This window comes from Gossypium hirsutum, chromosome A08, assembly GCF_007990345.1.
Source record: "Gossypium hirsutum isolate 1008001.06 chromosome A08, Gossypium_hirsutum_v2.1, whole genome shotgun sequence".
Taxonomy (NCBI): Eukaryota; Viridiplantae; Streptophyta; class Magnoliopsida; order Malvales; family Malvaceae; genus Gossypium; species Gossypium hirsutum.
Window position 1 is genome coordinate 58,980,531 of NC_053431.1, and position 26,391 is coordinate 59,006,921.

The window sequence follows — 26,391 nt, forward strand, 5'->3', positions numbered from 1 at the left end:
GATTACCCATTGACAGTTCGCATATGAAAACATGTCACAATGTGGTAAGGGCCTTCGATGGAACCGAAAGGAAAGTGATGGGACGAATTGACATCCCTTTGGAAATTGGTCCAAATACATATGAAGTTGATTTCTTGGTGGTGGATATCAAGCCCTCCTATAATTGTTTATTAGGGAGACCATGGATACACTCGGCAGGAGCGGTGCCCTCCTCATTGCACCAAAAATTGAAGTTAGTGACAGATGGATGGTTAATAACCATCAATGCGGAGGAGGACATTATAGCAATAGTCATTAGCAAGGCCCCTTATGTCCAGGCAAATGAAGAGGCTATTGAGTGTTCTTTCCTCTCTTTAGAAATCATCAATGCAACCTTCATTTTGGAAAGAAGTGAGGCGCCAGTACCCAAAATATTTAGAGCCACAAGGATGGCCCTGTATATGATGATGGGGAAGGGAGCATTGCCAGGAAAAGGACTAGGAAGACAGTTGCAAGGAGGGGTTCAAATCCCAAAACTGATTGAGAAGAAAGATCGCTTTGGTTTGGGCTTCAAGCTAGACCATAAGCACCGGAGGCAAGAGATTGAGAAACGCCAAGTGAGAAGAAAGGCGCGTTTGAACGGAGGAGAAGTGGAGTGGGAATCGACGACATTCCCACCTATACCCAAATCCTTTAAGTCAGGAGGGTTATTGGTAGAAGAAATTCATCAGATTAATGCTGTACACAATGAGGGATTGGAGCAAGGAGGCCTCGAGGGCATTCACCCTTACGAACCGGAGAGCTCTCTGAACAATTGGACTGCGGAGGTCCTTCCTGTAGTCTTTAGGAATTTTTTAGAGTAATTCTTGAAACATGCCTGTTACTCTAGGGCCTAGGAGTAGTAAGATTACGTTTGTGAAAAAGGCTTATGATCATCTATTATTATTTTAATAAAACATAACTTTATTATCAATTTGGACGTATATGGTTTCTTTATATCAATCAATATTTCGTTAAACTTTTTCATAGCACATAAACAATCATTCTTAGATTCATTCATTCTTTGTATATTCTTTCATACTCCCACAGGTCCCTAGATATCAATGATATGAACACTGATACTGTAACTCCTGATTTCTCTTGCGAGCAAGATATGTGTTTAAAGGAATCTCAGGATTTTAAAGATATCCAAGTTTGTGATGTGTCTCCTGATCTGTTAAGAATGGTAAAACAAGAGGAAAAATGAATTATGTCGCATGAGAAAGAGGCAATAGAAAATGTAGCCCTAGAGGAAGGGAAGGAGTTGAAAATTGGAACACTGATTACTGAGGACACAAGGCATGGTCTGGTTGAGTTGCTTCGAGAGTTCAAGGATATCTTCGCATGGTCATATCAAGATATGCCCGTATTGAGTACCGACATTTTAGTACATCGTCTTCCAATAAGACAGGATTGCAAACCAGTCCAACAAAAGTTGCGGAGAATGCGGCCAGACATTGTTCTAAAAATAAAAGATGAGGTTAAGAAGCAATTCGATACAGGATTCTTACAAGAGGTCAAGTACTCCGAATGGGTAGCTAATATTGTGTCGGTCCCTAATAAGGATGGGAAGGAACGAATGTGTGTTGATTACAGAGATCTGAATAAAGCTAGCCCAAAAGACAACTTTCCTTTGCCGTACATCAACACTTTGGTAGACAACACGGCAGGACATTCGTTGTTTTCTTTTATGGATGGTTTCTCGGGGTACAATCAGATAAAGATGCATCTAGAAGACATGGATAAAACCACCTTCATAACCTTGTGGGGCACTTTTTGCTACAAAGTAATGACGTTTGGACTGAAGAACGCAGGGGCAACCTACAGTGGGCCATGGTGAACTTGTTTCACGACATGATGCATAGGGACATTGAAGTGTATGTTGATGACATGATTGCTAAGTCCTGAATAGAGAAAGAGCATATTGAAGTTTTGAGAAGACTATTCTTAAGGTTAAGGAAGATTCAGTTGAGGCTCAATCCGGCAAAGTGCACCTTCGGAGCTAGATCGGGAAAGCATTGGGTTTCGTAGTCAGTGAAAAGGAAATAGAAGTTGATTCAGACAAAGTCAGAGCAATACAAGAATTGCCTCCACCACAAACTTAAAATGAAGTTCGAGGATTCCTAGGAAGGCTGAATTATGTCGCTCCGTTCATTTCACAAATAACTGAGAAATGTGATCCTATCTTTCGCCTCATCAGAAACACAATCAAGGTACTTGGGATGAGGAGTGCCAGAATGCTTTTGAAAAGGTCAAGCAATATTTGTTGAATGCTCTAGTATTATCTCCACCTAGCCCAGATAAACCGTTAATACTGTACTTGTCAGTGTTCAGTAATTCTATGGGATGTGTTCTTGTCAGCATGACGAGTCAGAGAAAAAGGAGAAGGTAATTTATTATCTCAGTAAGAAATTCACTGACTGTGAAATAAGATATCCACCAATTGAAAAGTTGTGTTGTGCGCTGATTTGGACAACTCAGAGATTAAGACAGTACATGTTATACCATACCACTTGGCTCATCTCAAAGCTTGATCCATTGAAATACATGATGGAGTCAACGGCTCTAAATGAGAGAATGGCGAGATGGAAAATTTTGCTTTCAGAGTTCGATATAGTCTACATAAGTCAGAAGGCTATAAAAGGAAGTGCGGTATTAGACTTCTTAGCCAGTAGGGCTCTAGAGGATTATGAGCCATTGAACTTTGATTTTCCAAATGAGGAGTTAATGTGTATAGGAACGACCGAAGATTCTCCTTGGAAGCTAAATTTTGATGGGGCTTCTAATGCAGTCGAAAATGGCGATCATTACCCGTTCACGTGCAAGTTGGACTTTGATTACACAAATAATATGGCTAAGTATGAAGCATGCATCATGGGACTTCAAGCAGCTATAGAGCGAGGTATAAAAACCCTAGAAGTATATGGAGATTCTGCGTTGGTTATTTATTAGCTTAGAGGTGAATGGGAGATAAGGGACCCTAAATTGATCAATTATCGAAAGGTAGTTTTGGGATTACTTGAGGAGTTCAATGACAACACCTTCAATTATCTCCCACAAGACGAAAATCAGATGGCAGATGCTTTAGAAACCTTGGCCTCAATGATTAAGGCAAATAAAGAGGAAGAGATGAGACCAATTCAAATGAGTGTCTACGAGGCTCCAGCTCATTGTTGTAACATTGAGAAGGAAGAAAATGACGATAACCCTTGGTATCAGGATATATTACGATATGTGAGAGATCGTAAATACCCTGAACAGGCCAATGAAAATGACAAATGAACTTTGAGAAGGTTAGCTTGCGACTATGTCTTGGACGGGGATATCCTGTACAAGAGAAGGAAAGACCAAGTACTTTTGAGATGTGCCGATGCTGTGGAAGCTAAGCTAATTTTAGAAGAAGTTCATGAAGGTGTATGTGGGATGCATGCAAATGGGTTCACGATGGCAAGGCAAATCATGAGGTTTGGCTATTATTGGGCCACTATGGAAGGGGACTGTATTAACTATACCAAGAAATGCCATAAGTGTCAGATTTATGGGAACAAAATTCATATACCACCTTCACCTTTGCATGTTATGACTTCTCCATGGCCCTTCTCCATGCGGGGCATGGATGTCATTGGACCAATATCACCGAAAGCTTCGAATGGACATCGGTTTATCTTCGTGGTAATTGACTACTTTACAAAATGGATAGAGGCCGCTTCTTATGCGAATGTTACTAAGTCAGCTGTGAGTCGATTCTTGAAGAAGGAGATCATTTGTTGGTATGGAATGCCTGAGAAGATCATATCCGACAATGCATTGAACTTAAACAATAAAATGATAGTAGAGGTTTGCGACTAGTTCAAGATCAAACATCACAATTCTTCTCCCTATTGTCCAAAAACGAATGGGGCAGTGGAGGCCGCCAACAAGAACATTAAGAAAATAGTGGGGAAGATGACTGAGACCTATAGAGATTGGCATGAGAAGTTACCGTTTGCACTCCTGGCCTATCGAACATCTGTTAGAACCTCTACTGGGGCAACCCCATTCTCGTTAGTTTATGGGATGGAAGCAGTGTTACCTATTGAAGTAGAAATACCTTCTCTTTGAACTTTGACGGAGATAAGGTTAGATGAAGCTGAATGGGTTCAATCCCGATATGACCAGTTGAACTTGATTGAGGAAAAGAGGCTAAGAGCCATTCGACATGGTCAGATGTATCAGAAGCGAATGATGCGAGCTTATGATAAGAAATTTCAACCAAGAGAGTTCCACGAGGGAGACCTTGTACTGAAAAAGATCCTTCCTATTCAAAAAGACTTTAGGGGGAAATGGATGACGAATTGGGAGGGGCCGTCTGTCGTGAAGAAAGCTTTCTCTGGCGGTACATTGATCTTAACGAAAATGGATGGGAAAAGTTTACCCAACCCAGTGAACTCAGACTCAGTTAAAAAATACTTTGTCTAAAAGAGAAGAGAATCCAAGGTGAAAACCCATAAAGGGCGCTTTGACGTTTCGAAAATCAAAAAAGAAAAAAAACAAACAGAAAATAAAAAAACAAAAAACAAAAAACAAAACAAAGAAAAAAAACAAAAAAAAAGAAAAAAGAAAAAAGAGAGAAGAGGAAAAAAGAGAAAAATGGAGAGGCCAAGGTGAAAACCCGCAAAGGGCGCCTTGTGACCAAAAGGGTTTTGAGTTGAAAACCTGAAAGGTGACTCAAATTTTGAAGCATCTGATAATCTTTCCCAAGAAAGAAAGAAGAACGTTGCATACTGGGGCATCGACAGAGTACTTTGAATCTTCTAAACACATGCCTTTATGAAGTTGATGTATAAGCGCTCAAGCGGCGATATCTAGGGCATCTAATTTTTGGCTTGTTTGCTATCTTTAGATTTTTTTTTCTTCTCAAAGATAGGCTTTCAGATTAATTTCCTTTGTATCTTTTTCGATAATTCATTCAAATCCAATTATTCTTAGAGATTTATTTATCTTCCATTATTCTTTAAGTATGTTGCATTGAAATAATGATAGATGAACTAAATATGTTCACAAATGAAGTTTTGCGCATTACTCTGGAATTTCTAGATAATACAAGAAACTAAAACAGGACAATTGTTTGAGAAATTCACATAAGTAAGGGATGAAGGAACTCGAGGGATTTCTTTCTTCCAGTCTAAAAGGAAAATGGACAAAACCAACGATTCAATTCTAAGGAAAGATTATCTTACAAACATCCTCAGTGGATCGTAGCATTTGAGGAAGGGTACAGGCCTACAGGCTAAGCAAGAATAATACTTTGAGACAAATGAAGGAATGAGTGGCGATGTCTAGGATAGGGGTCATGTTCACAATATTTTGCATCATAACATGTTTAATTAGGAACATTCAACTCACTTCGATCATAGCATCCTAATTATCAGGCATAATCATTCTACAGGTTATCAAAGACGACGCGCCTTAATCCCCTAAGCAGTAAGGTAATAGACCACAGCATAGCAAATCGGGCTGAAGCAAGATCCAAGATGGTTTGGCATCCTTGTGCTTACAAAGAACAAATCAAAGACATAGCTAATTTGGCTTTCACGTGCTTACGATGAAGCAAATCTAAGATGATTTGGCATCTCTATATTGTCAGAGAACAAATCAAAGTTTGGCGTCTCCATATTCGACAGAGAGCAGATACATAGCAGATCTGGCCTTCAGATGTTTATACTGAAGCAGATCCAAGATGATTTGGCATCCTTATGTTTACAAGGAACAAATCGAAATCATAGCTGATTTAGCTTTCACGTGCTTACGCTGAAACAAGTCTAAGATGATTTGGCATCTCTATATTGTCAGAGAACAAGTCGAAGTTTGGCATCTCCATATTCGACGGAAGGCAGACACATAGCAGATCTAACCTTCAGATGATTAAACTGAAGCAGATCCAAGATGGTTTGGTATCATTGTGCTTACAAGGAGCAAATCGAAGACATAGCTGATTTGGTTTTCGCGTGCTTACGCTAAAGCAAATCTAAGATGATTTGGCATCTCCGTATTGTTAGAGAACAAATCAAAGAAGCAGATTTGGCATCTCTGTGTTCGGCGGAGAGCAGATCGAAGATATAAACATGACAGTCATAAGTTTACAAGAAGTAGATTGAAGGCCATGATTTGATAAGACCAGTCAAATTTGGTCTTTCTATATATTTGCTCGATTCCCGTCACACAGCAATGAGCAAAGAAGGGCAGGTGTAGTAGCCCAAATTTGACCGGGCAGAAAACATAATAAAAGAATTAAATAAATAAGTATTTATTTATTTAAAATGTCCATTTAAAAGTCCAATTACAAAGCCCAAGTGTTTTTGGTTCAATACAGAAGCACTACCCGTGTACCCGGTTAGACCCAAATACTTAAAACCCAGCAACCCACTTACGCCCGTAACCCAATTACAGCTAACTCAACTAAACATTACACGGCAGTTTTAACCCATCTATCAAGCTAGTCCAAATTTAAAACAGCCCAAAAGGCCCAAAGGACTTAAGGGAAGCAGAAAACCCTAGGGTTTCCTAAACACTGTGGCGCCGCAATAGGTTCTAGAGGATTCGGGGAGCGTCTGTTCAGTCCCAGAAATTGAGGCCGCCATTAATGCACTGTTTCGAGGGCTTTCAATGCCCACCAGTGCCTCGGTCACCGGTCGTCCCTCCTTCCGGCCCCGAATCGCATCACGAAGAGCACGACCATCACCGAGATCTTCGGGGTACCTGCAAAATGGAAAAGGAAACACAACAGATACGAAAAAGCAGAGCAAGAAAAAAGAAACTAAAACAAAGAAATCTCAGCAGATCATGGTCAAAGATACGGTGGATACAGTAGACAAGAAATGGAAAGAAATCGAAGATTTCTTTCCCAGCTTATGTAATGAAACACTAGCTATAAAGCCATCTTTTGTAACCTGTAAGAGGGATCCCTTTTTAAAAAAAAACACAGAGAGATATTGAGAGAAATAAAAATATCGAAAGAGAGATTAACAAGAAAAATCTCAGTAGCGTTTTTAAGATAAAAGGTGATTTTTTTTCTTTTTTATTTGCTCTCCTATACATTTTCAAGCATATACAATAACAAAAAACAACAAGGAAGTAGTTTATATTTCGCTTCTAAATAACAGTTTCTAAATCAAAATAAACTTACCGTTTTCTTGTTTCTTTTAAGTTTTTTTTACGAAATAACAACACAAAAAGAAAAGGGGAAGATTTTATCGGCGAAAGGAGGAATTTTTGGACCTCCGGCCACCGTATACGGTGGCGCGTAAGGCGCGAGTGAAGGCCCGATGACCAGAACTGTGACGGCCCTTGGCCGGAGCTCAGAGGACTCTTCAGAGCTTTTTTGGGTTTTTTTTAAAGAGATAGTTTAAAATGAATTTTGGTGGGTTAAAAAATTTATATAAGGCCCAAAATCTGACTCGATTCGACCTGAAGGATCCGCGTGTTTTTAACTATTGGGATATTTATCCCTTTATTCCTTCCGCATTTTTCTTTTTTAAATTAGGTTTATTTTACCTTTAAATCTGGCCCAAATTTTTATCCCTGTTTCAATTTAGTCCCAACGGAAACTACTCTAAGGCCTATAACGAAACGATGCCGTTTAGGGACAAGGGAAAATTTCCTGATGAATCCCTAGGGTTTTAGTGGCCGTTTCAATTAGGTCCGATCTCAGTTATTTTTTTATTAAATTAGCCACTGACTTTTATTTATTTCAATTTTAGTCCCGTTTATCCCTTTGAACTTATTTATAACCTATTTATTTTAAACTTTATACATATATTATTTTATTTTAATATGAATATACGTATTATATATATTTTATAATTATTTACTTATATTTTATTATATTATATTACTTCATATTTTTCTATTATCATATTAATATATATTTTAACACATATCATTACTTATTATTTATTATATTATGTTTTTATCACATAATATTTATATATTTTTATATTATTATATTATTTTACATTTTAACAATATATTATTTCATATTATTATCATCTATTATATATTTTTTTCATGTATATTATTATTCACATTATTATTTTCATATTAAATTGATATTAAATATTTTATTAATTATTTCCTTTATATTTTTTAAAACCTATGTATATTTTTATCCAAAACTATAAAATTAGTTTTTATATATTATTATACTATTTCAAAATTCATTATTAATTACTATATTTTCATGTATTATTAAATATGTTTATTATCTTATATTTTGCATAGAACAATATCATAGTATTTATATTTTATTATTTTCCTAAAATTAAAGTTATTATGTATACTATATTAGCATTACATTGCCAAAAATTTGATTTTAATTCACACATTTTTTAAAAAATTACTCACTTTATTTATATTTTAATATATATACACAACCCCCTTTTTGTATATTATGTCAATATATTAAATGTTGGTCTCGTAATTAAATGTTGAGTGTTTGGCATATTATCATTTTTTATATATGTGTGTCAAATTGTATATCATGCATCATTTTTATGTTTAAATATATGTTGAATTACATGTTTATGTGTTTTTACCTATTCTTCTTAAATATATATATTGGTTTTTATGTATATTTTACTTATTTAAAATTTTCCATGTTTTATTTCTTATATATATATATTAGTTAATGTATGATATTTATGCCATTGTGCTTTTATTTACCTATTATTATAACATGTTATCTCGTATATGCTCCTTCATGCATCGATTTCAAAAACAAGACTCTAAAGTTTTCAAAAAATAAAGGCAATGCTTGGTGTTTGGAAGTTTTGAGAAAAGTAGTGCCCTAACTTACTGGGTTGCAACTTTCCTCGTTGAGTTCAAATAATCAAGCACCCTTCTAAGTTTTTAAGATTTTCAAAATGCAAGCAACTGTCTTGGAATTTCAAAGCATTGTGTCCTAACTTACTGGATATGACATTTCGTTGCTTTGAGATAGGGATTTCCAAAAGGACTAACTTAGTGTCAAATGCCTTAAAAATATTGTGTCCTAACTTATTGGATGAAATATTTTGATTCATTTGATACAAGTGAACTTTAATTTTCAAAGTCAAAAATATTTAAAAAAGGATGCATCTTAATTTTTTTTTAAAATTTTCGACATTAAAGACATTTTGATAATCAATTAGGTACCAATTTTTGGGCGTTACGAGGGTTCTAATCCTTCCTCGTACGTAACCGGCTTCCGAACCCGTTTTCTGATTTCGTACACCGAAACTAATGATTTTTAAACAAAATGTTTTAAAAGGTGATCCAATCACACCTAAAAAGATTGGTGGCGACTCCTGTTTTCATTTTTCAAAGTCGAACCCCGTTTTATTTCAAACTCGATTTAAAAAAATGGTCTCGACAAATTCATCATCTATAAATCATACCAAAATATACTATTTTTCAAGCATTAATATATCAACTAATAACTAACCAAATGAGTAACCACTTAGCCATACTAACAACCATGGAAAACATGCCAAAACACCTGGTAACTTATAAACATCACATATATCACTTGCCAACATATAAATCAAGCAAACTCAAATGGCCATACACATCATCATTTACAAGCCAAATCTCATGGCTAATATCATTACTCAAAACATACCAAAATGACACTAGCCTATACATGCCATATATCATATATACAAAGCTTTAAAGGTACCAACGAGATGATCTATAGTGTGGTGACGTTTCCCGATGATCCCCGAGTCTGAGCTAGCTTCAATAACCTATAAAACATGGAGAGAACACACAAAGTAAGCTTTAAAAGCTTAGTAAGCCATATACAAATCAAGTCATCACATGAACATTTACATATCAATTCAAATATGCTTAACATGGCTAATCTCATTAAAATTCACAATCCTTTCTCATTGAACATAAATTCAATGTCTTAATCGAGTTCATTAAATATTTCCCCTTTTTAATACTCGTATCAATTTTGTATGTGCCTAAGTCACTTAGCTCATTCACATATTCTTTCTTGACTTGACTTTGCTCATTGAACCATTCGGAATCATTAAGGATACTTGGAAATCACGTAAGCTCGTACAATGCCATATGTAACGCCCCGAATTTTGGGCCTAGAACTACTAGGTTTTGAGCAGCAGTATAGTTAGGAGGATGCACATAAATATTTAGTTGTGCAAGAAAGTAACACAAATGCATGTTTGCTTCAGTAGTTATGTTCTCTAGAAAGTGTCTGAGAAATCTTGGGTTCAAGCCTCGGCTTATGCAAAAACTTTTCTTTCAAAGGATAAAACCCCTATCTTTGGTAGTAGGGTTATTAGTAAAAATTGTTAGAACATGACATGAAAAGACAGAATGGGCCTACTGCGTGTGGAGTGTGCTTGGGGTTTGAGGTTCAAATCCATACTTGCGCAAATAGAGATTATTTTTATTGATGGCCATAGGAGGAGGTTGCGTTTGACCAAAACACTGCTGAGGGGAGCGAAGTTTGAATTGGTCATGGAAGGATTGTAGGAGGGAGTTGACGAGAGATATGATGAGAGATTTTAGGAGGAAATTAAGGGGATTTGAAGTGGAGGAGGTGTTGGTGTCGAATTAGGATTGTAGGCACCTAGTGATTTTGGTTTTGGAAGAATTCAGTTTTGGCTTAGTATCTTTTCTCTCCATATCATTTTCTGTAGTTTCTTTTGGTTTCTTTTCACTTCCTTGTTTAAGGCCGATTATAGCTTGGACCATTCAGGAATCTTTTTCTTCACTTTATGATTTTGTTCTCCTCTACTTTTCAACCTATCATGCTATCCCTTTTTGTTTAGCTGAATACCTTCCTTTTTCCATCAACCCATTCAGTTTTTGTGGGCTAATTCTCTTCTTCTTCTTCTTCTTTCCCTTTCAATCGATTTCTTTTCTTTGATCTAGTACTTCTCTTTCTCTGGTTGTGGCTTCGCCGAATATCACCCTTTCATCTACCCTCTCTGTGTCAAATTTTTCTTCTTTGCTGTCGATCTTTGTGGTAATTGTTGCTATTCGATTTTCCCACTCTTTTCCTCTCTACCGTATTTATAGTCCTCATCTAACACTTTCTTTTACTGTCGACAATTGCTAGGGGTGTGGTTGTGCTAGCCCTTGCCTCTGTCACATAGGGCGATTGTCGTGGAGATAGACCGATTGTTTCCCTTTGGTATATAAGCAGTTTTACGTTTCCGGTAAGTTCTTTATGCTTGGTTCAATTTATGTGTGCGAGTAATATGATTAAGGCTGATAGGTTTGAGTGAAATGCAGGTGATCTCTAAGGGCCTATAGTTAGTTTCCTGTAACGATTGAAGGGTGCAAGCCTAAATCAGTGATTAAGGTAAGTGATAATCCACCCTATTTGGATAAGTATTGAAAAGAGCCGTTAACTCTATTATCAGTTGATTAAATGGAGTAGTTTGATCGAATGTAGGTTTTGGTGTTCGTGGGCTGCACGTACTTTCGTAAATAGGTGTGTATTCACACTACCATTATCGTAAATCGACAAAAGCCAGATTTGGTGATCGTTGACACTACACGAGCGTGCGCTTGCTCATGTGGTAAATCGAATGCATAAATGTGGGCATTTGATTGTAGAGGCTGTCATGAGCGATCTCATGGGCTTAGGTCATTTTGGGCCATAATAGGCCGGAATGGGCCCCACGGGCTTGTGGGCCCCATGGGCTTGTGGGCCCCACACGGGTAAATCACACGGATGTGTGGAGAATATTGGGCCAGGCTGTGTAGCTCACATGGCCAAGGCTACTTTTGGGCTTTGTGGGCTACACGGCGTGTGGGCCCAAATGAGCCGCATTATGGGCTATGGGCCCATTTTCACTGTCGGACTGTTAAGGTTGTACGGGTCGCCCGAGACGACTGTGACCTACTGTTGGGCTGGTAAGTGTACCTAGACCCCCTAGTGGATAAAATGATTGAAATGCCCCTACATGGTAAATTGACTATTTTTCCCCTATGTGATATATGTTGATATTTTAGCATGCTATTGTAACTGTGTTGAGTACATGTATAATATTATGTTATGACATGACATGTGGCATGATGCATTGCATGGGGGTGGGTTTTTATATGATTGGAGGAAGTGTACTATACTAGAAGCTTTGCTGCAAATTATTGATGGCTCTAAGCTTATTATATTGGTAGCTCTGCTGCAAATACTATTTAGTGCCGCAACTGGTGCTAATTCTGGAGTGTAGGGATGGGTGGGTTTATTATATCCCCACATGGAGTGTAGGGTTGGATGGAGATGGTGTAGAGGCTGGATGGGTAGGACTTTATACTATTTACTGATAACGTACTGTTTACTGTTATTGCACTGTTTATTGTTACTGAATTGGGCCAAGGCCCAAACATGACTGTTCTATATTAAGATGAGCTAAAGCCCAAACTGATATTGCCACTCTTACCGATATGGGTTTAGGCCCAGACTGTATTTGTTCACTGTATGTTTGACTGTCTGTTTATTAGGGGATTACACACTGAGTTTTTGTAAACTCGCCCCTTTGTTTATCTGTACAGGAAATCCCCAGCCTTAGACGGATCGGTGCTGTGAGGGATTTGGAGGTGGCCACACTACTGCTCCTGCTTTATATCTGACTTTTATTTACAATTAAATTTTGAATTGGGTATTTATTTATGTAATAAGGCCTCTTTAAATTTTTAATTTTTTATTTGGAGTTTTATTTATTTGATTATACTTGCTAGTGATAGGAAAACCAGAGTTTTCAAAAGCAACAATGTTTTTACAAAGGAAATGCAAGTACGCAACTGTTTTAAAAAGCTTCCGCAATAAAATGATTTTGGAAATGAATAACAATTTTTAATCAAATACCTTTTGAATGGGATGCAAGATTTGATATGAATGACACGTTTCTAATTCATATTATGATCACACAAATAGTTTAAATAGAGAATGGTTTTCTCAACCGACATCTCACTTTGCCAAAAACACTTCAATGTGACATCGCTAGATTCGGCTGTAACGTCTAGGCCAAGTTTGGGGTGTTACGCCATATCCCAGATATGGTCTTACATGTTATCACATATCGATGCCACTATCCTAGACAGGGTTTTACATGAAATCGAATAAAGATGCCAATGTCCCAGACATGGTCTTACACGTATTCACAATACAATGCCAATGTCCCAGGCATGGTCTTACATGTAATCACAACTCAGCAACCTAATGTCATGACATTCGTATCCTATACTATTCCTAAGGTTCGTATGGGACTTTCGGATGTCATAACTTCGTCGATTCATACTCGTATTTGCTGGTTCAAAATTCATAGCAACTCAATGATAATAAAACATATATAATTCAATTCAAAGACATTTATTTGCATATGAACTTACCTCGTATTCGGAATAAATGGACGGAATTGATTATTTGTCAACTTTCGATTTTCCTCGACCTAAATCCGTTTTCTTTCATTCTTGATCTATATAAATTCAAAATTAACTCTTTTATTCATCAACACATTCAATCTAGTACACAAACACATTTTTAGGCATTTTTGCACTTCAACCCCTAACGTTCCACATTTATTCAATTTACTCCCTATTTCATAAATATACAAAATTCACAAAATTCAATATGACCCATGCTTAGCCGAATTCGCTATAGGTCCTTAGCAGCCCATATTTTTCATTTATTTCACAATTTAACCCTTCAATTTACACTTTTCACAATTTAATCCTTATTTGACATTTTTGTCAAAAATCACTTAACAAAACTTTAATATCTATCATCAAGCTTTCAAAATTCATCAACAATCATTCAAAATCTCATACATTCACCAATGGCCACTCACAAATTCATCAAAAAATTCAGAAATTAGGGTATGAGCTAGTTAGTACTCAAAACAACAATCACAAAAACATAAAAATAATTAAAAACCGAGCTAAAATCGTACCTTAATCAAGCTTAACCATGACTGAATGGATGAAAGCTCAAAACCCTCTTTTCATTCTCTAATATTCGGCTAAGGATGATGATAATTTAGGCTTAAATTTATTTTTCTTTTATTTATTATAACTTAATACATATTTTACCATTTTACCCTTGATTATTAAACATTTAAAACATCAAATATAAGGCCATTAATGTCCATATCCACTATCAATGGTCTAATTACAACATAAGGACCTTTCATTTAATAAGCCATAGCAATTAAACACTTTTAACTTATAGCATGCTACTTTTGCATTTTACGCGATTAAGTCCTTTTCTCAAATTAACCACTTAAAGGATAAAATTATCACACGAAACTTTCACAAATATATAATCACATACTGTAAACACCAAAAATAATATTAAAATAATTTTACAACCTCAAATTTGTTGTTCCAAAACCACTATTCTGGTTTAGCTAAAACTGGGCTATTACATAATCATATCTCAATAATTTTCACATTCATTTGACATGCTCAGCATGTCCTCAATAATCACATACTTACAGTAAATGGAAACAGTGTTCCAATCTTTCAAATTACCATTGTGTTGGTATCAATCAATATCGTTCAATTTTACATACTTTACTGATTTTCATTATGCATAAATAGCACCCTTTTCCGTACACAATATAACAAATATCTCATGTGTTTAAATCATACATAAGCTTAATATCTCAACATATTATATCATTTAGTCAAATATTCTCATATCTCATAACTCAAATATGTAATTACAAACTCAATCAAACATTCATACTATCAAACTAGCAATTTTGCCAACATGTCAATCTTTTAAGGCTCGAAACATACCTGATTCGGCCACTCACAAAATCAATAATTTGGCTATTAATACAATCCAATCAGAAAGATAATTTATCATATATAACATTATATTTAACATTTTCAAACAATTCTATGTGTTTAGGACCCACACCTTATTTTTTGCTTCCTCGCAGCACACTAGCGAATCTTCCAATTTTCCTTAAATTCTTGAAATGAACCTAAACCAAAATTCAGAATGAATTCAATCAACTTACCATTAAAACAGCCCCCAAACACACACTTATGAGTTCAAACCAATCGTTGAGATTATAACTATTTTATGAATCCAAACTACTTAGATTCTTTACACTGTTTTGATGCAAATCGTATGTACAATCGTTCTTCGCCTTTACGGATGATTTGGGTCGTTTTGGTTAGCACCTAATTCAATAATATACTGGAAAATTATTAGCTAATTAATTTTAAAATTCCTTCATTTAATCAATTCATAACCTTTATCCAACAACTATGTCGAAATAACAAACTAGTTACCCTTAATTGAACTTATGCTTCACAGTTTGTAGGATTCAAATGACCAATCGATCAAAAACATTTTTCCCTAATTGAAATTATATTAAAAGATGATTAGAAGGGTTCAAGAACTCAAATTAATGCTGGAAAAATATATCCAAGAACCAAGAAATAAAGCAACCCCCTTTTTTGCACATAGGTGCACACACCACCACCCACGGTGGCCAAAATTAAGGCTAAATTCTAAAACGGTTTGAGATCTCATTAAATTCTGGAAAAATACCTTTTAAATAATTTAAAATCCCCCAAATTCCATATCTATAAATTTAGGTTTTTAATGGACAAGATTAATTAAGAAATTGAGGAGAGAAGAGACCTTACCCAAGCTAGTCAAGAAAAACGACAATGACACTTTCTTGGAAATGTTCAGTGTCAATCTTGGAGTTCAAGATTTTAGATTTGGGGCTGATTTTAATGATGAAAAATGACAGCAATATAGTGGAGAATATGTTAACAAATCTTGTAGCAAAAAGAAAAAAAAACGAGATGGTAAAATTAGGTGTAAGCGATGACAACTATGAAGGAAATGCAAAAAAAAATTAAATCAAAGAGAAGGAGAGGAACGGCTAGGGAAATGAGGAGGAGGATTAAAGGTTGATTATTAGAAAAAAATTAATATTATACCTAGATTAACTAGGCTTGGATGGCCCACATGTAACACCCCTTACCTGTATCCGACGCCGGGACAGGGTTCGAGGCGTTACCAAACTTAAACATAAACAATCATACAAAACGAGCCATAAAATTTGGTCCAAATCAAATTCATCCAATCACATGGATATCATCCCTTATACAGGCCCACAAGGCCCAAAACATACATACGGAGTGGTTAAGGACTAAACTGAAAACTTTTAGAACTTTTACTACACATAGAAAATTTTCATACTTTGGAGAGTCACACGCCCGTGTGGCTTGGGACATGGCCGTGTCCTCAGCTCGTGTAACTCTCTATTTATGATGTCATGCACAATTTGGGGTCACACGGCCAAGTCACAAACCCGTGTCTTAAGGCCGTGTCCTCCACACGCTGAGACACACGGCCATGTCTCTGCCCATGTGGCCAAGGAAATGGCTATTTACCAAGCCATTTGACACCCTCATTTGCACACTCAGATACGCACTTTCAATGGAACTTAACATGGCACAATTAAGCTACCAACACAACCATAATCAAGGCTTAAACATATCAATACAATTATTTACAGTTTATAACGAAATTGTCCACTTGAGTCATAGTCACTAAATTATTTATATCTTGAGCTACAGAACTCTAAACTAAAATCCGCTTGATTTTTCCGAAACTAGACTCAAAAATATTCCTACCATAAAATTTTCAGAATTTATGGTTTAGCCAATAAGTACAGTTAATTCCTCAAATTCGTCCCTATTTTGTTGTTTGGCAGTTTCGACCTTTCTTCACTAAAGTTTAATTATCTCTTAGTATGGGATTCGGATGATGTTTCCATTTGTTTCTCTTGAAACTAGACTCATTAATAAATAAAACATATAAAGTTAAACCCCAAGTATTTTTATAAAAATTTTAATGATTTTCCAAATTCAAAATAGGGGAACCTAAAATCATTCTGACCTTGTCTCATAGAAATTAAAATATAGCATAAAAGAAATTCTTTTGCTTACACTGTTTCTTTTATTTAAAACTAGACTCAGTAAGATTTAATTTCAGATTTTATTCAACCTTTAATTCAGTTTCCACAATTTTTGGTGATTTTTCAAAGTTGTACTACTACTGCTGTCCAAAACTATTTTAATGCTAATTTTACTCTTTCATGATTCCCTTGTACTTTTATTCACATACCATTATAAACCACATCACACAATGACATTGGCATAGACATATGAGTAATTTAATTACTTGCAACCCATTAGCCAATATAAGCCAATTTATATGGCTCCATACCAAATCAAATTGTGACAGCCCTAAACTGACCCTAGTCGGAAAGTGGTTTCGGGACCACGAAACCGAGTCCTATAAGAAATTAAAAGATATATTCCGTGTTTATAATGTGAGTAAATGCATGTGTGAAAGTTTCATGCATTAATTTGATTATTTTTATGTGAATTTAGTTAAAAAGGACTTATGTGAAAAATATTAAAATTGTGGTAGGTTGAAGTGTAGTGGTCAAATATTGCATGGCTTAAAATATGGGGATTTGCATGTCAAATTCCCCATTTTTATGTAAGTGGCCGGCCATGATGATGGTTGAATAGCCATATATGCATTATATATTATATTATAATAGTTAATGGTTTAAATTTTAAAATAAAAAAAGGGGAAGCCATACATCCTTGCCTTGTGCTTGCCAAATGTTGAGAAAGAAAGAAGAAATATAATTATTAAATGATATTTGGCCACTACATAGGTAAGTGGACGGTAATGGACCACCATTTAAAAGGTTTTGATATTAAATTACAAAGATTAATTTAGTAATTGGCTTATTAAAATGAAATATAATAGAAGATGGTGATAAAAACAAAGTTACACCCATCCTTTCTTGCATTTTTGCCGAAACCATAAAGAAAAGAAAATGGAAATGAAGCTAGGGCATTCAGCTATGGTGAATGTATAGATTAAGGTATGTTTAATGCTCTTTCATTGAAAATCCTTGTATATTTGGAGTGGTCATCAAGTAAAGAAGTCAGCTCATGGCAAAATTTTTGTAAATGGATGAAGATGACATTTGGTCATGGATGTTTATATTTCTTTGATGTTGGTTTCGATGTTTTGTGTATTGAGGGTTGATAATAGATGGAAGTCGAATGGTTGTTGTATGTAGATAGCATGCATGCTAATAATGTTTTTATTTTCTACTTAATATCTTATTGATTATGAGTTAACATGAATATTTAGTTGAACATATACCTTGAATTATGTTCAAAAATTTTAATTGATTAGTTGTACTCTTCTTTTTGCTTTTGAATATTCGAAATATTGAAGGTGAAAGGCTGGAAAATTTCAAGTTGAAATGTTGTCCAAATGCTGGAAATTTAGCATGCATATTCTTTTATTTAAATGCTTTGACCGAATGTTGGAAGTTAACTTGAATGATGTCTGGTTGCTGCATGAGGGAGTTAAAATTGAACTTAAGATAGTTTATTACTAATTAATTTGCTGCTGTAATGCTTAAATTATTGGCTGTCCAAATTAGGACAAATTTATGGTACTTAGCTAATTAATATGCTGCTGTAATACTTAAATTATTGGCTCTCCAAATTAGGACAAAATCACGGTGTTATGTGCTAGCATGATATGTATGTGTGATTGAAGTGAAAAATGTTTAGATGATTTATAGTAATTGGCTAATGTGTTTTTGTGGATATAGATGCCAAATGTGGACTCAAGAAATTAATTGGAAAATTTGTTGTTTGTTTAGGTGATAGGAAGTATGAAATAGTCTTATGTGATACGTGTATATAAGTAGATGGAAGTGAAGTGTCCTATATTTTTGTGTATGGGATTAATTGCATTTTGATTTTAATGTGCATGATTATTACTATGTTTAAAATGTGTGAAAGCCGAATATGCTCATGATACAATGCTTGATTAGTTGATTAACAATAAGTTAAATTTGTGTAATCCAAGCTTAAGAGCAAAGAGGATCAAAGTCGGATAGGGGAAAAGAGAAAGTAAACAAATAGCCGTGGATATCTAGTCGTCGACCACTTCCGAGGTAAGTTTTAAGTGATTAAACGTTGAGTAAATTCAATCATAATAGGACATAATGAGTTGATTTAATAAGGTATGATGTGGCCATGATATGTCTTAAATTCAAATGGTAAGTTCATATGTGTTTGGACTTGGAAATTTAAGAGCAAATTGTAATAATTTGCTTTGGACAGCAGCAGTAACGTGATTTTAGAAAATCACTATAAATTTTTGGTGTGGAATTATAGGCTGAATAAAGTATGTAATCAAGGCTTAATTAGTCTAGTTTCTTATAAAAGAGACCTTGTGAGCAAAGAAATTTCCTATAAAGAGATATTTAAAGTTGTGTGAGACGGTATCAGAATGACTCCGAAATCCCCTGTTCTGTTTTAGAAAATCATTATAAATTGTACAAAAATGGTTATAAGATAAAATTTATATTCTTAGACTCCTTAATGAGTCTAGTTTCAAATGAAATCAAATACAACACATTTTGAATTCTTTAAAATGAGAAATTTGATTCGTAGTGAAGAGTGGTCAGATTAGTCAAATAGTGAAATAGGGGAAACTTTAAGAAAAATCTGGTATTGATTGGCCAAACCTAAAATTCTGGAAATTTTATGGATGGAAGATATACGAGTCTATATTCAGGAAAAATTAACGCCAAGTGATTTGGAGTTTTGTAGCTCCGGTTATAAATAATTTAGTGACCATTGCTCAGGAAAACAGCTCGTAGTGAATATGTGATTTTGTTGTAAACATGGATAAAACTTGTTTTAGTTGCTCATAAGCTATTGATTAAACCCATACTTGAATTCTAAATCGTGATATTGTAAGTTTATGAGTATTCGAATATGAAATGATAGTATGGCGTAAAATTGAATTATTCATTGGAAAGTGATGGATGTAGATTCGGCCAAGACCAAGTATGTACATGATAGTATATGTGGTATGTGAAGTATATTTGAATAAATGTGAAAGTGTATATATGTGATAAGGCCTAATGGCTGATGTGATGAATGTGAAAGTGTATATATGTGATAAGGCCGAATGGCCAATGTGATGAATGTGAAAGTGTATATATATGTGATAAGGCCTAACAGCCGATGTGATGAATGTGAAAGTGTATATATGTGATAAGGCCTAATGGCCGATGTGATGAATGTGAAAGTGTATATATGTGATAAGGCCGAATGGCCAATGTGATGAATGTGAAAGTGTATATATATGTGATAAGGCCTAATGGCCGATGTGATGAATGTGAAAGTGTATATATGTGATAAGACCGAATGGCCAATGTGATGAATGTGAAAGTGTATATATATGTGATAAGGCCTAATAGCCGATGTGATGAATGTGAAAGTGTATATATGTGATAAGGTCGAATGGCCAATGTGATGAATGTGAAAGTGTATATATATGTGATAAGGCCTAATGGCTGATGTGATGAATGTGAAAGTGTATATATGTGATAAGGCCTAATGGCCGATGTGATGAATGTGAAAGTGTATATATGTGATAAGGCCTAAGAGATGAATGTGAAAGTGTATATATGTGATAAGGCCTAATGGCCGATGTGATGAATGTGAAAGTGTATATATGTGATAAGGCCTAATGGCCGATGTGATGAATGTGAAAGTGTATATATGTGATAGGGCCAAGTGGCCAACGTGATGGATGTGAAAGTGTATAAATGTGATAAGTCCCGAAGGGCATTTGTGTCAGTACTATATCCGGGTTAAAACCCCGCAGGCTTTATGCGAGAATATTATCACTGATTGATGTCCGTAGGCTTCGTGCTCGTACTATATCCGAGCTCTAAAGACCCGATGAATACGTGTGGAGATTTTGTCCAGGTAAGCCCCGAACTAAAGGTTTTGCTGAAGATTCAAGTAAAGCGTAAGATTATACAACTTCACAGTAACAATTGGTAATAAATACGTTCAATGCGTTAAGTTGGTCAGGTATGTATTTTGAGATTATATTTAAGGTTGATTTAGACTAAATCACAATGTCGTTATGTGATGCACATGTGAGTAAAGCAATAAGACTGTTCTATGATTATTGTGCATTTGGTCAATGTGGAAAGTCAGGAAAAAAAATATGTAATGTACCCATGATCATAAGAGGTCACTATCAAGTGAGAATTTATCTGCCTATTATATATGATGAGATGTGCATATTCGGTAAAGGGATGGTATGCCCGAAGGAAGAGTGAAATAAAAATACGAACAACTATGTTATAATTTGATTGTTATCTGTTGACACTGCTTAAAACTTACTAAGCATTGTAATGCTTACTCCGTGTACTTTGTTTCCTCTGTTTTATAGATCTCATTTGGAAGCTACAGGCTCGGGGATCATCAGCAACTAGTCACACTATTACTATCCATTGTTTGGTACTGCTATGTTTTGGATTATCTTGTGGCATGTATAGAATAGACTAGTAGTGAGAGGATATTTTGGTTAATGTATATAAGCCATGCGAAAATGGCATCTTTTGAATGTGTACTTATAGAAGTTTAAATTGTATCCCTGACTGTCTCTAGTACTTATCTAAAGGAATGTTCAAAAAAAAAAAATTTACTGTTCTGATATGAGTTTCAAGACTGGTAATGCCCCTTTATCTATTCCGGCGACGGATACGGGATTGGGGTGTTACACAAATCCTTATTCATTACAAGCCAATATATTTGGCCATATCATGATGACACATACACAAAATGACTAAGTCCCTATACATGACATAGACTTAACATACTTACATTCACTTATACCCCAAATGGTAGCTTGATAGTGTGACAGAATCTCTGACGATCTCCAACCCGAGCTAGCTGAATAAACCTATAAGAGGTGGGAAAGAAAGGGGGTAAGCTTCATAGCTTAGTAAGTCTATATGAAAATAATAAGCGAATCATTTGCATGCATTTACCAATTTCATCAATATGTTCTCGTGGTTACACATTAATCAATTGTAATACTCATCTTTTAATCTAAAAACATAAATTTATCCTGTCTTGACATTAGTCAAGAAAACATAAACTCTCATAATAAAACACTTCAACTTTTGACAAACCATTCTAGCATTCATAATAAAAGTGCGTATTAATTATGTATATTCATATTTCCCACTTCATATAGCTTAACATCCTTTAATGGTCCACAAATCTTAGCTATCCATACTTTCATATCCATGTTTATTAGGCTTTTATTCCTGTCTTTCTTGCTTTTCATTATTCATTGAATCACAACATTAAAAGAATAAGCACATCGTATCTCAATTCAATTTGGCCTAAAAGCCTTACACATGATTCTCAATCGAATTCACCACATATTTTTACGTCATAAATATAAATCTATAATCACAAGGTCATCATAGAAGATCATTCTTATAAACATAACTCATTCATTTGCATTCTTACCACATACTGAGCTTAATTTTCATGAGTTTTGAGTACGTACTTGTACTATCTTAAAACATAACCATATACCTATTCTTCTTATTGACTTACCCCTCAGGCTTTTTGTCAAGTTACTTGATAATTTACTCATTGAACATTTGGAATACCATTGGATACATTGGAATCTCTCACCTAAGTGCCCCATATATAGCCAATGCTACCTCATATCACATATCACATGTTGCTCGTTTTCGAGCTACTCACGGGTCTGCTCACACAAGCTGTTGGTCAGGATGTAGCTACATTGGCTGCTCACACAAGCTGTCAGGTATCCGCAACACATGTCGGACTACCCAGCCACCGGTAGAACATACAAGACCAACAACCGAACTGCCATAACATGTGTCACATATATCATGAACTTAGACCAAAACTCATGAGCTCAGATCACATAGTTCCTAATGACATGTCACTTGTATCCTAAACTATTCCTAAGGTTCAAACGAGATTTCCTTAATTCCATGTCTTTGTTGAACTTGTCTAGAGGACCAATCATACAACTCTGATAATGACTAATCGCATACTTCTTCATAATGATAATAATAAAGATAATCACATTTAAACATGAAATTACAGCTCATCACAATGTCATCAAGTATCATAGACATATTTTAGATCATATCATTGCATAGTGTATCATAAAATCTCATGGTTATTTTCGTAATACCGTACTCCATAGCATTCGCAATTCATTTTAATAATAAGGCATTTATCGCAATTATATCAATTAAACATTTATACATGTACAATTAAATGCTTATTAAACTTACGAACTTACCTCGATACCAAAAATGGTGAAAAAGACCTAACTGTCAAATACGCATTTTTCCCCCGTTCTAGGTCCAAACCTCGTTCTCCTTGATCTAAAATATCACATTTAGCTTATTTATTAGTCACATTATTCATTGTGACCCAAAAATCATATTATGTTAAAATTTGTCATACTCACATTTTTCCCTAGGCTCGTAAAATGAAATTTATTCAATTTATTTGTACTTTAAGCCTAGCCGAACCATTTTCATAACTATAACAGTGCAAAATTTTCACTAGAACACACTTTTACTACATAGTTTATAACTTTTACAATTTAGTCCTTTTAGGAATTATCACCGAAAATCACTTAGCAAAAGTTGTTTCTCCAGCCATAAACATGCATAATCTACCATTAAACATCAAAATGCACAAATTTCTAACATGGGTCAAATCCTAGACCTTCATCATAACTCAAATAAATGGTAGAAATAGGTAGATCTTGTTACGAGGATTTCAAAAATGTAAAAATCATTAAATACGGGGCAAGAATGGACTTACAATCAAGCTTGGAAGCTTGGAAAACCCTAGCCATGGTTTCTTCATGTAAAATTTGGCCATGGAAGAAGATGGACAAGAAATTTTGGCTTTTATTTTATTTTAAATTCATTTTAATTACTTAAATAACCAAAATACCCCAAACTTGAAAATATTCTATGTCACCTATTTCATGTCCATTTTTGTCCAACAAATTAATCAATGGTCTCATTACCATTTAAGGACCTCCAATTTAAAATTTCATAACAATTGGACACCTCTAACATGTAAAACTCAACTTTTGTAATTTTTACAATTTAGTCCTTTTGACTAAATTGAGTGCCCAAACATTAAAATTTTCGAACGAAATTTTTACGAAATCATTCTGTGAAATTGTAGACCGTAAAAATATATTAAAAATTAAATTTTCCTCGTCAGATTTGTGGTCCTGAAACCGCTATTCCGACTAGGCCCAAAATCAAGTTGTTACACCACACATTAAAACAAGGGGTTTTTGTCAAAAAAATAAATTATTTGCATGAGAAAGGGAATTGAAGTTGGGACCTCAACGATAAATTCACTAATGTTTAACCATCAAGCCAATAACTCAATCTTGATATAATTTGAAATATTTATTTTAAAAAATAAAGCATGTCACATACTAGGGTTTAAGGCAAAATTTTAAAAATAATAAAAATGTTGCAAAAGAAGCGATTTGAACTTGGGTTTCAAGAAACGTTACACTACCTCATTTATTTCCTAAAAATGCAAAGATAAATTTCAAAAATTAAGGCATGACCACTCTCTCTTGATTCACAAACCCTACTAACCTTTGATTTTTGGGATGTTACACTTTTGAGAAAGAAATTTAGTAAACTGCTTCTGAGATATGTAAGACAAATAGAAATAAAGAAAGGAAATTCATTGATAAAGATGAAACACATTGTTGATTAACGAAAATTGAAGTATAAGAGTAAATATAGAACAATCCAATTCACTCCCTTATTAGGCTAAACAATAGGTCCAATTGAGGCCTCATTATTCTGGGAAGGATCATCAGGATTTTGGTCCTTATTGGCTATAGGTCCAATAGGTCCAATTGAAAGGCTACCTATACTTCACCCTTAAGATGGTAAACATCAAAGTTAAGTGAATCTGTTGAAATGTTTTTAGGGTAATTGAAATCTACCTAACTAAGAACTATAGGACCTGCAGCCACTTGGGTGTGTAGAATCAGATTTGATCTCCATTCTAGTAAGGCATTAATAAGATTCTATTGGGTATCCTCTTGAAACTTTCTAAAAGTTTCTTCATGGGATTGGCGAAGACATTCTAATTTTGCCTTGTGACTTTCCTTCTAGACTTTGAGTTTTTCATTCAAAATGGAGTTTTCATCTTTCATCTGATTGATCTCCTCTTTTATTATGCATTCTCCATCTCTACATCTTTGAATTTAGCCTTCAAAGTTAGAACTCGGGTAACCAACCTTCCAATTAATTTGGTAGATTCTAGATATTTTTGGCGAAGTCCAAATAAGGAATCTTCACCAGTCTTCACTGCCTTCTCTAAATCTGCCATCTTGATGTTATAACGCTTATCAGTACCCTTAAGAGCCTTGTTCCAAAGATTGTGCTCTATAGATAAGGCTTGTGAAACTTGGGACATGAGAGATAAGGGGCACATTGAAGAATTGGACGAAAGGTAGGAAGAAAAAGCTTCCCTTAACTATTGAGGAATTAGACCTTATTGTTGATAAAAAATGGAGCCAAGTGAAATTGACGATGGGATTGAATAAAAAAGATCTCACTAAGGAAAAATCCTTTTTGTTCATTGGAAGGAGTATTATAAGGCAGAGTATGAGGAGAATCAGTGGACTGAATTAAAGGTAGTGGCTCAATAGGATTCTTGAAAGAGGAGCATCAAATGTTATATTGGAGATCTTGATTGATGGGTGAATTCTTCTAGTAATAATGGAATGTTAGCCAGGGTAGGAATTGAGTGGAGATTTGTAGCTGCAGTGGTAGGCTCCTTGCTTGGTTTACGCTGTTTTAGAGGAGGACATTCACTACTCCTAATTTCATGAGAAGCTTCCTTCACTCTCACCCTTTTCTTAGTTTCAATTACAGAAGTTTTTCTCAATGGAACAACAGTAGTCTTCTCCTTAGTTTAGGCTTCATTAAGTATTAAAGTGATGTCCATGTCTTGAGTTAAATTATGTGAGGTATGTGAATGAAAGCAAGACCCTACACCAGTAACAAGAGGATTAGCTTATTTTGGGGAAAAGGTATAAGCTATAATAGGATTAGTAATAAGATTCCAATTTTGTGGGGAAAGGCCACAGATGCTATAAAAATAGAAAGTTGGTTCTCTTTTGTGACCTAATAAAAAGTGTGTTAAGTCTCCATCTGAATTGTATGGCCGAGCTTCCAAAACAAATGGCATTGTAAGACCATCCAACCAATCGATGGAATCATTTGATCGATAACCATTTGGGCTTAAGTCTTGTAGAGAATTTTGGAATACATTTCTAATTGAAATCAATTCCATAAAATTAAGTACGTACCTCTACTTAATTGTTCATGTTGTATCTTAGTATGAGAATCCACTGGTTGATACTATGCCCAG